This window comes from Schistocerca cancellata, chromosome 4 (genome assembly GCF_023864275.1).
Source record: "Schistocerca cancellata isolate TAMUIC-IGC-003103 chromosome 4, iqSchCanc2.1, whole genome shotgun sequence".
NCBI classification, from domain to species: Eukaryota; Metazoa; Arthropoda; class Insecta; order Orthoptera; family Acrididae; genus Schistocerca; species Schistocerca cancellata.
In genome coordinates, this window is record NC_064629.1 from 438789532 (window position 1) to 438804667 (window position 15136).

Consider the following 15136-nt stretch of genomic DNA (forward strand, 5'->3'; position numbering starts at 1 on the left):
ACTTGAGTTTTTGAGATAGTCATTGAGATGATTAAACACCAATTACATAAAACATGGTAACATTATGAATAAAAAACATTCATTAATTCAAAAGAATTAATGTAGTCACTGCCTGATAAATGTATATCAGATATTCCATGCATACGAGGTCTGTCAAAAATGTATCCAACCTGTGATTTTTCCACGCAAAATAGAAAAATAGCGCCACGCCACTGTACACAGTAAAGGAAGAGACCCTTATGCGCATGCATGAATTTTGTCCCCACCTTCCACCGCATCAATCACTGCCTGTCAGTCACTGAGTCATATGCTACACAGAGTGTTCGTTGGATCACTGATTCTCTCAAGATGACTGAACATGTTGAGCAAAGATACTGCATCAAATTTTGTCAAAAGATTCATGATTCTCAAAGTGAAACAATTCGTAAGATTCAGCAGGTGCTTGGAGAAGATGCAGTGGGTGTAACACAACATAAGGAGTGATTCAACCGATTCAAAAATGGCCGCACATCAGCAGAGAGTTACCAGCATTCTGGCAGACCCCACACTGCTCGGAGTACAGCTGTTGTTGAGAGGGTGCAAAATTTGGTGCTGGCAGATCATCATTTGACCATGCGCGAGATTGCCCATGAGGTTGGAGAGAGTAAAGATTCTGCACAAGAAATTTTGCGTGATGATTTGAACATGCACGGAGTGGCTGTGAAATTCGTGCCCAAGTTATTGTCGCCAGAACAAAAAACCTCCGTTTTGATGTTGCGCAGAACTTTCTGGACACCACCAACACTGATCCTGGGTTTCTGAACACCGTTATAACTGGAGATGAGTTGTGAGTGTATAGGTACAATCCAGAAACAAAAAGACAGACGTTGCAATGGAAGCATCCTGAGTCTCCAAGGCCGAACAAAGTGTGGCAGGTGTGAAGCAAAATCAAGGTGATGCTGACTGTCTTCTTTGATGTTCGTGGAATTGTGCATCATGAATACGCACCGGAAGGACAAACACTGACAAAGGAGTACTATCAATATGTTCTCCATGATGCAATTCAGCGCAAAAGACCAGACATGCGGACGGCAAAAAACTGGCAACTGCATAACACTAACGCCCCCACACATTCACCCCACTTGATCCAAACTTTCTGGGCCAAACATGGAATTAAAGCCATTTGCCAACCTCCCTACTCTCCAGACATGGCTCCTTGCAACTTCTGGTTGTTTCCAAAATTGAAGATGCCACTTCAAGGATCCTGTTTGAGAGCAGAGAAAAGATAATGCGGAACATGATGGCAGAGCTCAATACCATTGCAAAAGAAGACTTCCAGAGGTGTTTCCGGCAGTGGGAGGATCAGTGGGCTAAGAGTGCACACAAGCACATGGGGCCTACTTTGAAGGGGATTAGGGTCCCAACCCTGTCAGATATTCGAAATATTTTTTCTGGCCAAAGGTCGGATACTTTTTAGACATGCCTCATACATGCTGGCCATGCATACATAGTCAGAAGATTTTTTATAGAAATGTTAAAAATGAACTTCAAAAATGGTAAGTGGTTGTTTACATCTCAACATGGTAATAGTGAGCCACATATTTTCTATACAGAAGTCAGTGACGTAGAAATAAGTCACAAACTAAAGAACCAGCTTAAGACAATCCACACTAGATGCAGTTTCTCAAGATCCTACATAGGTGCTGCACAAGTGCTAGGTAGGCCCAGACTGAACATTTTGGATTGTATCAAATTATTTAAAGATTGGCTTATGAATGTATCGTGATCTCAGAAACTATATAACCATTTGAAAAATGCCTAATTTTCTTTTGTTACTGGGGGATGGACTATAGGTATCAACAGTAATTTAGTTTATGAAGCACATTGTAGGTTAATGATTTAGAAAAGTTTAGGAAACCATTTTATGCATCCACACTGGGTATACCTCAAGTACAAATACAAGCACCATATCATAAGTTATGCAAAAATCTTTATTAAAAACTTAATCAATAACTGAAGTACCACTATGTCATCTTGTGCATAAAAATTAGCTTAAGAAGAGAATCTAAGAATCACATAGGCAAAATCTACAGTGAAAAATGTCGCCGGTCACAAACTTTCATGTTAATTAGCTCATAAGTTAATTATCTTACAAGTTTCAAATAAATCAAAATACTTTATGGGAATGTTGGGGTGTCACATTTTCTAGTGGATGGTGTCAGTATGATCTGAGCTGCTGATGAGCTCACTACATATTTACTCTTACATGTAGCATTGAGAAATTCAATTATCCATTTTTAACAAGGCTTTTATAAAATTAACTACACTGTGAAATACAGCACATTACAAATAAGATTCCTAACATTAATTCCAAGTGAAACTCATCCTAATCAATATTTTGAAATATTTATGCATACAACATATAACAGGTGTCAGATGGGTTCAGTCATCTATTCCTGGCTGAGCACTTTAACTAAGGTGCTTTTGAGTAAGAAGGATAAAATTTTTCCCTGAGGATATCTAGCATGTTACAGCCTAAGATTCAAGTGACCGATCAGTGCTTGTGCTCTTCATTTTACTATCATAGGGATTGTGAGGATAAGAGTAGAATGTTTACAGCACTCACAGAGGCATTCAAACAATCATTGTTCCCACCTTCCATATGTGAATGGAACGGGAATAAATCATAATAACTGGTAAACTGGGATGTAATCTCTGCCATGCACTTCACAGAGGTTTGCAGAGTACAGATGTTGGTGAAGATACAGGCATAGAGGTTTACATAAGCGCATGAAGAAGTACTAAAAGCAGCCAAAATGGCCTCCCAGAGCCCCTTTTCCTTAATGACATCACCATATCTATGTCTCAGCCTGACATATGACTCATTTTCTCTCCAAGCACAGAGACTTAAATAACCTCAGCTTGAACCCTGTCCCCACTCAGCCCCACACATAGTCACTCACATGCAAGAGACAGATGACCTAAAATCCCACATCACCTACAGCCTGATTATGAGAGTCTAAGTATGTTGTGACCCATGTCGGGTTACAACATATAAAATGGTGTCAGAGGTTAGGGATGAATTGGCTTGAGCTCTTGAGATAGATCAGGCAAAAAGAAAGGGCAGACATTTTCATTGTACTGCAGGAATAAACCAAAAAGAAGAACAAGTTGGGAGCTTGTCTGCTGTCAAGTGTTGCAGAATAATAGACAGCCATTAGCAGCCCACTGCTGTAAAGAGTAGAAGACATGTTCAAAGAAGTATGCCCATTGAGAGCATGGAAAGCAACACCTGAGACAGTGACATGTGTGCTCACAACACCATATTCTAACATTACACTTTGACGAGACACCAATCCAGAGCTATCTGCCTGACCAAAAAATGTGGTTAGTCAATCACAACATAGCATGTGAATGAGGTCTAGGGCTCTGAGAAAAGACAAAAAATTCCCTAATATGAAACTAGAAAATAGCGAGGTCCAGATCCCACAAATAGCCTTATCTGACGAATTTAAGTTAATTCCTAGAGGATTTGGTGGGAACAAGAAATAGAGAATCTGTAGATGACTGAGACTTAGTATTTGAACGAATACCAAACCACAGTCATAGAGTGTAATTAAAATTTGTTGGAACTAGGATCATGGGAGCAGCACGAAGTAAGCCACTCATATAGGGTTTGCCCAGAACTTGAACAAATGTGAAGTGGATGCTACTGGAGAACTATGAGTCAAAACAAACTGTGCATTATTATGTGTGTCACTTATTTTCTAGTAGACAGAGTATGGTCGAAAGTGCGGCTGAATGGTCAAGTCATGTTGACACATCGCAGTACCAATTCGAAGTTGCTATCCAGGTAGTAATGAAAGAATTAGATACTTCAGGCAGCCAAGCCAAAATTAGAAAGCTGGTGCAATCAGTATTCATAGGGGAATTGAAGATGAAAGGAGTTAAATCAGTTGTGAGAGCGAGAGAGGAGAATTTAACGTTAGCCAAAGCAATGGATCTAGAATTAACAGAAGCCTCAAAAGCCTCTTGTAAGAGAAAATTTGGTGAATGCAGCCACAATGCCAAATTTAGTGACTTGGCTTCCCTGTATTTCAGGAACCACTGTAGCCACTGACATGAAACTTTTACAGGACATTACACTGTATGTTCTGAGTCTACTGAACTACAATAATTGCATTTCAGACACTGCTTTCGGAAATACAATCTTTTTAATTACATAGTTAAATTTTTGTGTACTTTTTTGTGTATTATTTTAAATAATTTTAAAAATACATCTCATTATGTTCTTCTTTTAGTTCAGTAGACTCAGGATATGTATGTTATTACTCCCTGAAAATCTGAATACTCTACTCAAAGTGGTTTCTGAGATTTAGGGGAAAATGGAACAGTAAATGAAAATTTTCTGGAATGGATTCTAAAGTTTCAAAACACTGTAATTCACTTAATATACGCTTAATTTTTTATTTTTAGTCAGTCAGAAGCACCCTCTATCATACTGTATTTCATCCTATTGATCTTTTTTTCCAGTTTTTTCTTCTTTCTGGACTCCTTAGTGGTGAACTGTGCTGCATACTCTGCTTTATCAATGCGAACCTTGTCCATCCATTCAAGTTCTCAGATGCAGTCTGCCCCAGGATTAATTTCTATATGCTGTGGCACTTTCACCCTACCAATGTTGCCGTCATTAAAAGCAATAACAGCATCATTGACCCTCCCCTTTAGTGTTTTCATTCCTCCAAAAACATTTCTTGGCAAGTGAGTCCATATAAGATTATTGAATAACTAATTGAGATTTTAGGTCTGACCATGAAGACACTTCTTCAGTAATTCAGGATTTGGCAGGTCTCTGTAAATAGGTTTTGCAATATCCATGACTGCTGCTGGGATGGAATGTTTATGGTTTTATGAACTGTTTGAGTACAGGGCATTGGGGTAATTGCACCATGAATCAGGTCCAAGAGGGCAAAGGTGGCATACTGGTTTTTCATCGGTTGACAGTCTGTGGAAGAAGGTAGCCCATACTGCCTGCTTCATTTTAAACAAATCATCAGTATTATTTCTAAAGGCCATCCCATAATACTGCTGTAGTTCATCGATCATTTTGTCCGTCAGCCTGCCTCGTATAGGCTTTACCATCAGAAAGTTTCTTGCCTCTCAAACTTTGTTTCAGCTTCTTCAACCTGGTGCCCATCCTCTTCTGGGCATGACCAACACATTCTAGTTTTGTGATAATCTTCTCACCACAAGGCTGCTACTCCTTTCATCCACAGATTGACTAAAAATTTCAGTAGCTGCAGATGCCTCCATACCACCACTTGTTCCTTCATAATTTCTGTCACAGATATGCCCTTATTCATTCCCTGATTTAAACTTATAACAATGTTTGGTTAAAATCTGGAAATCTATTACCTTTCCAGTATTCGCGCTGGTCACCGTGGCAACAGAATTCGTAGAACTGTAGCTGCACTTCTGCCAATTGCCATCAAAAGCTACTGGTATGTCAGTCATACCATCATTTATTTCAACAGCTTCATTTGCAGCACCCTTTATTGACTTACATGCAATAGATTCCACAGCAGCTCCAATAAATCCTGCGTACTTGTCGATTACACAAGGTGGGTGTCGCATATTCATCACAACACACATTGTTTCTGCTGCAGTGCATCCTTTGCTAATAGCTCTCAGTCCATAAAACCACCTAACAATTACCTCAAAATAATTATCTTTACACTAATTAGAATTCGAAAATGAATGAGTATATTTACAAATGTCACAATCAGTGATAAGTTTCCTGGCTAGTCCATTTGATACCTCACTGTCTTCATGTAAAGTAACTGGGCTTCCATGTATTTTACAACACACAGATACACGTAACACCCTTCTCTGGATGTGTAAATGTATCAGAATGTAACCTAACCTACAGTTTACATCAGTTTCGTTTTGAGAAAACTGTGTATCACAACGTTTTATTTTAATCTTCGAAATACCAATGGGTGTTTCTCTAGATACCGACAAGTTTGCCTGTATTTCATTGTCAGCACCGTCACATGCTACATGTTGAACATAATGTGTCCCTTTATTCGACAATCTATTACCATGAAACCCAAGTTTCTTAAAAACACTTCGTTTTGGCGTCATACTTTACTTTTTGAGAGATTTACCAATCTATTCATCACTTTTCTTCAGAAAGATGTCAGCACTTCGACATACAACACATGTTTTTACTATGAAACAATACGGTACTGTTTTTGACAGTGATACCAATACAAACACATAATTTAACCTTTATAACACAGCAATCCAGAGCCATCTATATAAAAAATTAACATAAAAATTTTAACATTTTTACCCGGTGTAGGTTATATTAAAAAAAAAAAAAAAAAAAAACCTTCCCATGTGAGTTTATTATATATCGCAAATTTTATAATGAGATAAAAATCCAAAAATGTGAAAAGAAATTTTTTTCCGTTCTAACCCCCCTTGAGAGATTACTATTTAAATTTAAGAGAGGAGGCCGCCAGGCAAGGGGCTACACTGCAGGGAGACATGGCAGGAAAATAGACACTGTACAGCCAAACTGTAGGAGAGCAGAGAAACAGGTACCCAGTCTCTTGTCATTGCATAGAAGCTGGAGGAAACACTATGGAGAAGTCATCATAGAAAAATTGGAAGCATGGAACCAAGTGTGTACCATTGATGAAATCTTCAAGGACATTCAGGGCCATGACATAAGGCAACACCTGTGATATGTTTGTGAAGAATCAGGACACTTAGGCCAACAGTATAATGTCAATGCCAGACATGCAAGTATGAGGACTCAGAAAACATGTAATTAAAGAATGGCATGAATATGCAGTCAACCTATGCCATTGAACTAGGCTCAATAGACTGCAAGGGCAAGAATGATTTTATAGACGTAAGATCCAGACAAGGTCATGTGTATACCACAAGTTTCATAGTCAACAGTGATGCTCAGGTTGGCATAATAACGGAATCACCAATGAAGAGTGTGATGGGCAATGAAATGGAGATTGGGCAGTTGAGATAGATGGGTTGTGAGGGCAAATGCTACAGCAAAAGTATCATTGTGTATTGAGGTAGAAGCAGAAATAGATCTCAGAGAGCCGAAGCACCTCTGGAATGTGGAACCAAAGGAAATAAGAAGTAATAGTGAACTGCATCTAAGGGAAATGAGGAACAAAGTTGGGCAGCTGACTTCATATGACTAGGGCCATGAGAGGAAAAGATATTAAGGATTAAGGTGCAGACTACAGGTAGTAATGGAAAAGTAGCAACTGCAAACAGGCACCTATTTACCTGTAGCTTTGCTGAGTGAGCAGAGAGGCACTTGCGTCATAAGTATTTTGAATACCACAGAAGAATACTTTGTTTTAGAATGCCTCAAAGTGAAGACAGCATAGTATCTGTCATGGGAGAAGTTAAATGACTACTGTATTAGCACCGTATTTCTGCAGATCCATATGAACAAGATCCCAGATAGCTTAGGAAAAGTCAAATACTTCACCACTTTAGATTATGCAAGGATACTGCTGGGTGAGGATATAGAGGGAAAATAGCCTTCTCTACTACAAAAAGACATTATAAGTGAAAGAGATTACCAACTGGAATAATAGATAGTGGTGTCATTTTTCAGAGACTGATGAACACAGTATCAACAGGACTTACAGGATACAAAATGTTCATATATTTATATGATGATGCTGTGCTCAGATCTGTGTTAGAAGAGGAAAACCAGACAAGGAGAGGCATCTGAGCAGTTCTGACTGCACAACCAAAATTGGCAAGTTGATAAATGTTAGTTGCTATGGAAGGAAGCAACTAATTTAGGGCCCATAATAATGACAGAAGGATTGTAACCAAACCCTTGCAAGAGGAGTGCAATAAAAGAAGTTTTGAGGAACTGTACAGTGAAGCCACTGAAGAACTTTTAATGGATACTATCATTTTACTGAAAATTTATCAAGAGCTCCAGTGAAACCATCACATAAATTACTTAAGAAGGGAGTAAACTATGAGTGGTTAGCAACATAGCATGAAGCAGCTTTCCATGAGTTAAAGGAAAAAAATTATTAGCCACTATCTTATGGTATCCTGATTTTACAAAGCAGTTCATAATCACAACAGATGACAGCAAGGAAGCGACCAGTGCCTACATCTACATCTACATCTACATTTATACTCCGCAAGCCACCCAACGGTGTGTGGCGGAGGGCACTTTACGTGCCACTGTCATTATCTCCCTTTCCTGTTCCAGTCGCGTATGGTTCGCGGGAAGAACGACTGTCTGAAAGCCTCTGTGCGCGCTCTAATCTCTCTAATTTTACATTCGTGATCTCCTCGGGAGGTATAAGTAGGGGGAAGCAATATATTCGATACCTCATCCAGAAACGCACCCTCTCGAAACCTGGCGAGCAAGCTACACCGCGATGCAGAGCGCCTCTCTTGCAGAGTCTGCCACTTGAGTTTGTTAAACATCTCCGTAACGCTATCACGGTTACCAAATAACCCTGTGACGAAACGCGCCGCTCTTCTTTGGATCTTCTCTATCTCCTCCGTCAACCCGATCTGGTACGGATCCCACACTGATGAGCAATACTCAAGTATAGGTCGAACGAGTGTTTTGTAAGCCACCTCCTTTGTTGATGGACTACATTTTCTAAGGACTCTCCCAATGAATCTCAACCTGGTACCCGCCTTACCAACAATTAATTTTATATGATCATTCCACTTCAAATCGTTCCGCACGCATACTCCCAGATATTTTACAGAAGTAACTGCTACCAGTGTTTGTTCCGCTATCATATAATCATACAATAAAGGATCCTTCTTTCTATGTATTCGCAATACATTACATTTGTCTATGTTAAGGGTCAGTTGCCACTCCCTGCACCAAGTGCCTATCCGCTGCAGATCTTCCTGCATTTCGCTACAATTTTCTAATGCTGCAACTTCTCTGTATACTACAGCATCATCCGCGAAAAGCCGCATGGAACTTCCGACACTATCTACTAGGTCATTTATATATATTGTGAAAAGCAATGGTCCCATAACACTCCCCTGTGGCACGCCAGAGGTTACTTTAACGTCTGTAGATGTCTCTCCATTGAGAACAACATGCTGTGTTCTGTTTGCTAAAAACTCTTCAATCCAGCCACACAGCTGGTCTGATATTCCGTAGGCTCTTACTTTGTTTATCAGACGACAGTGCGGAACTGTATCGAACGCCTTCCGGAAGTCAAGGAAAATGGCATCTACCTGGGAGCCTGTATCTAATATTTTCTGGGTTTCATGAACAAATAATGCGAGTTGGGTTTCACACGATCGCTGTTTCCGGAATCCATGTTGATTCCTACATAGTAGATTCTGAGTTTCCAAAAACGACATGATACTCGAGCAAAAGACATGTTCTAAAATTCTACAACAGATCGACGTCAGAGAGATAGGTCTATAGTTTTGCGCATCTGCTCGACGACCCTTCTTGAAGACTGGGACTACCTGTGCTCTTTTCCAATCATTTGGAACCTTCTGTTCCTCTAGAGACTTGCGGTACACGGCTGTTAGAAGGGGGGCAAGTTCTTTCGCGTACTCTGTGTAGACTCCTAACGGAGTCAAGGAGAATTAGAACAAGATTTACCAGTAGTCTTCATGTCCAGAATGGTGAACCTGCAATGAAAAAGAATGTGGTACATTTGAGTGAGAGCGCTTAGACCTATTGTGGGCAGTGAAGCACTACTGACCTTATATGTACAGAAGAAAATTTATCATATGCCCTGACCACAAACTCTTGAAATGGTTGGTGCACATAAGTGATCCATCGTCAATATTAATGAAGTTAAGAATAAAACTGGCACAATACCCATTTGATATTATATGCAAAAAGGGATCACAAGAAAAGAGTACCAGGTGGATTGTTATGCTTACCAGAAGATGCAGTTACAGCCATTAGTAGTGTGGAAGAGGCTGAGAAGGAACAAAAAGACAACTACAACCAATGATTAGTGAAAAGGAGAACTGAGCTATTTTGTTGCAAGTTCATGAATCACCTATAGGTACAGTAAGGGATCAGGCACACATATGACCATCTTAAAAGGTTTACATTATAGAGAGATATGAAGAAAGACATAGCACAGAACATTCAGAATTGAAAGAGTTGTCAGAAAAGTAATACTACCCAGAATAAGGTCAAGATGAACCAAATACTGACCAAAATACCTAACGAGGTATTTGGTCATTGTGATATCAATGTGGTCGAGAAAGGGAATTGATGTATTGTAATGTTTAAGGTCACCCTCATGAAATTCAGTGCAGCAGAGCCTATAGCACAACAAGTTGCACTCACAACAGTGCGAGTCTCAGTACAGAAAATAATTTGCAATTACAGAATACCATCAGCAACACTGGGTGAGCTAGAACAAAGTTTCTAAGTGGCATTCTAAAGACAGTTTGTCATTTACTGAAGACTGAGAAAATTCAATTTTATGCATACCATCTGCAGACGAATGGAGCACTTGAAAGAATGCATCGAATGCTAACATAGTGCCTATGTCAGATATGGGAAGAAAAACAGTAAACTGTAATAAACAGGTGTATTTTGGCACTTTTGTATATAGCTCCAGAAACATTCATCATCTGGATTCATCCCATTACATTTTTAAGGGACTTTGCAGTATTCACAATATGCTACAGTCAGATCTATTTGGAAAACATGCATTTCCATCTATGCGTTAGCAGTCAGCACAACCTTCATAACCATAGGAGTGATTCTTGGATATATCAAATGCAGCATCCACCGCAGAAAGTTGCAAGAAGAGAAGAGGTATGATCATGTGCATATGAAATGTGATGCGGCTCATGGGAAAATCTTACAATACTACCATGATAACTCCACAACAGAAGTTCAAGAGGTGATGCATCAGATGACAAGGATTTTTAATAAGGAAAGTAAAGAAAAGACTAAAGGATAACTTGATTGTTTGCAGAACCATTAGGAATTTAAGGCAAGAGATGGGGTATTATTACATGAAAAAAGTGTGAGATGAGGATGGTCAAACATGATAATAAGCCCATGGAAAGGGACTGTTCATGTTGTAAGGATCTGAGGACCAAATGTAGTGCACAAATTGATGAGTAAGGAGTTTATAATGGTGCTGGCAAACAGATTAAAGGAGTTCTTTTAATTTTGGACGTGGAAGGCTGTCATAAAATCAAGTTGATGAGTCCAGAAATAAGGAGAATGAACAGGCTAAATTCTACCTTAAACCAATTAAAGAGGGCTTATTTATTGAAATACCAAGAATACAGGTGAGGGTGACAGCGTGGTCATTCCCCAGAGACAGGCTGGCCCCTGGTCACATTGCCTCATTTAGACTAACCCTGGCAGCAATAGCAAACAGGAGGGATATGACAGTATATGTATGACACAGAAAATAATTAAATGGTTCCAAAATGAGCAGCAGACGTGAAGAGATCTGATTTGAAAACATGCCTTTCCATCAATGTAAGATAACCACCACCATCCTCATAAACGTAGGAGTAACTGTCAGATATACCATACACTGCAACCTGTGCACAAAGCTGCAAGGCCAGAAGAGTTGCAATAACATGCATGTGAACTGTGATCTGGCTCATGGGAAAATCTCACAAGAACTGCACCTCCTAAGTGAATTTCTCATTTATCCCAGTTCTTTGTCACCAGATTCTGAGGACTGAGCATGAAGCATGGAAAAAGTATGATTACATATTGTACATATCTGTGTTTCAAGGATGCAGTAACAGAAAAAGCTATATATGTATATTTATATTTTTAAGTGAAATAGAAACCTATGTACTAATGTATGCAAATGTACATCCCCATATGTAAGTTGTAACTCATATAATAAAGAATTGTAAATTAATGCCGAAGATTTGAGGACAGACATCTCCCTAGGACTGCATGATTGAAAAGCCTTCAAAATTAGATCCCAGGATGGTCTATATAATAAAGATAGCAGTGTGCAACTGAGTCAATCTGCACCGAGCCTAGAAAAAGAAAGGCATTTCTGCACAGTGAGGTCCAAGCCCAACAGTGATAGCATATATGATGGTGATCGGAGATTTGATCTCGATGCCATTACCCCCACCACTATCACCAATCACTGTGGCAGTTGCATGGATAGCAAAAGGGATGGAGTGACGGAGCAGATAATGGCCAACATATATAGGATGCTGACAGGAACAGATCAGCAGTCATCAGCAACCACCCGAAGACGGGAATGAGTCTGTTTGCTAAAATATTGTGAGGTAATTATGACATAACCCAACCAGACATCCAGAGAATTCCACAGGTTAGACAGTGATCTGTGACAGATTTGATGACAGAATATAATTCTGGTGCTCGAACAAGTGTTCCATGGCACATGGTTCTGCACACATTCTTTTCCATATGATAATGCCACAATATTACCATGTTAACCCAATGACATCATCAATTACAGTTGCAGTGAGCATGAGATCATTGAAACTGGACTTTGGATCAATGGAAACATGTTGCCTGGTTGAATGAATATCTTTTCTTGTTACACCAGATTAATGATCATGTCCAGGTACACTGTCATCCAGATGAGTGGCAGTTCAAAACATGCACCATGCCATGGTTGCATGCTGGTGGGGCCAGTATGGTACTGTGAGGGGGCATTAACCTAGGATTCCATGGGCCTGTGGTAATAATGGAAGGTAACATAAGATTTGTGGGATATGGGAACACTACTATGGTCCACTAGCATCATTCTTGCTTGATCTCTTACCTGATGATTGTGGCGCTCTCCTGCAACGTAACTGACCATGGTACAGGGCCCCAGAATGATTCAATAGCATGACTGAAACACATCCTGGATGCTATCAGGAGCCTGTAATTTGTGGGACTTTTGTGATGTGTGCTCAGATGTCTGGGCTTACACACTTCCAGAAACACATCAAGAGCTTGTTAAATCCATGTTATGCTGAAGCACTGCTTAATTGCATTACAAAAGTGGACCAACATGCTATTAAGCCAAAGATCATAATGTTTCAGCTCATCAGTGTATGTCAGAATGGCTAGAAGAATATTACAGCCTCTGTCCTCCCAAATACAGGCCAGTCTGTTTAAATCCTGATTTGTTTTATGCCTATTGTACAGTTCTCATTCTGTATTTGTATAATCTTGGAACGAAGTTATTTCACAATTTAAGAAGCTAGTGCTGTCCTGTACATTCATTTCAGAATACCAGTTCATTTCATCCTCTAAAAAGCTGCTGCAATGCAATTCATGTGTTTTTCAGCACTAATAACTGCACATACCATAGACACACAATAATGGCTGGCAACAGATTTTTATAATATTTGGTTTACATTTTGTATACTACAACTTTCCATTTGTTTGCATGAGGATGGATGATGATGGTTGGTTTGTGGGGCGCTCAACTGCGTGGTTATCAGCGCCCGTACAATTATCCAATCTTAGCTCAGTCCAATTTCGCCACTTTCCTGGATGATGATGAAAATGATGAGGACAACACAAACACCCAGTCATCTCGAGGCAGGTGAAAATCCCTGACCCCGCCGGGAATCGAACCCGGGACCCCGTGCTCGGGAAGCGAGAACGCTACCGCGAGACCACGAGCGGCGGACTTTGCATGAGGAATTGAGTTAACATCTCTCCATAATGAATGAGATCTTGAGATCAGTAAGAGGATAAGATGTTTCTCTTATACACTGTAGAGCTCTGATGTAAGATTTTCCAGGATAAAATAACTTACAGTGCAAAACTGTTTTTTGATATGACATAGGTGTTTAATTACTTCAGGTACACTTCATATTATCTAAGTAATCATTCACTATATGGAATGTACTGCTAAATAGATATTTTAATGGACTTTTGAAATAAGTTCGTTTTATTAATAATTTTATATGCTTAGACAATTTATTGCACAATTGTTTTCCTGTGTAGAAAATGGAATTTTGTGTTTTATGTTCATTCGTGCTTGTTAAATGTTAGTTCATTTTAGATCTTGTTTCACTGTAATGGATATAAGTTAGACCTAAGGCAATCAGGATAGAATTTTCTAAGTCACCTTTGTCCTATATTACTAGGAGATGGCTTTCCTGGTTTTGAGTGTCTGTGATCACTAAATCTGGTCTCAAGATGTCAGTTATTTATTCACCATATTTATTCTTGCTACACCTGAACTGTTAAGCTGTTTGAGACTGAGACTTAAATATTTTTTCCTCGTGAAACATATTCTGTGTTGATAACTGTGAGCAATTAAAACTGGTTTATGGACCAGAATTTAAGTTCCGCAGTACTGTAGGACAATCACCGAGTAGTTTAGAAACAATGAACAATAGTCAGTGGAAAACTGATTCAAGAGAAAAAAGTGTCTGAAAAACCTGTATGTTTATGTTTGAGGCCTGGTTTGGTATACAGTTCTTTGACTTCATTTTTTAATTTTCTTACCTAAGATTCATTAGTTTCTATTCTGAATGTCATATAATCTCCATCATTAGTGAATACCAGATTCTCACTGTTTGTTTTGTCCAGTACACAAGTGTACAACAAGCTATACGATGTCTACCACTTCTTTAATTACCTGTGTCATTTTTTCCACTGTTAGAGCTAATGAGTTGTATTTGTTCTAACAAGTAAGAAAGCCATGATCCCATTACTCAGTACTGTTCACATCTGTCATACCATACAACACCCTATAATGTTGTGTATATTGTGGTCCTGCTAAGATAGTCCACAAAAGAAGATGAATACTATCTATTATTCTCTCCAAATCATTTACTGTGCATCTTAATGAAATTTGCAGAAAATAAATACAGGCACAGTGTAGATTTCTATCACAAACCAACTTCCACAAAATATTTACAAATTATATGTGTTTTTCAATCTATTTTTGTACCATTTGCTACATGTAACAGTGACTATACACACAAAAAGTCTGTTATATTTACTCCTCTGCAACTACCAACTAATCCCCATTGCTGATGAGACCTGCTTCACCAAATGGATAGTTACATATGATAAGATTTATGTCAAATATCATCTTTTAAGTAACCATTCTTTACATACTCTGACAGAAAAAAAAAACACTAAGAAGGAGTTTATTTATTT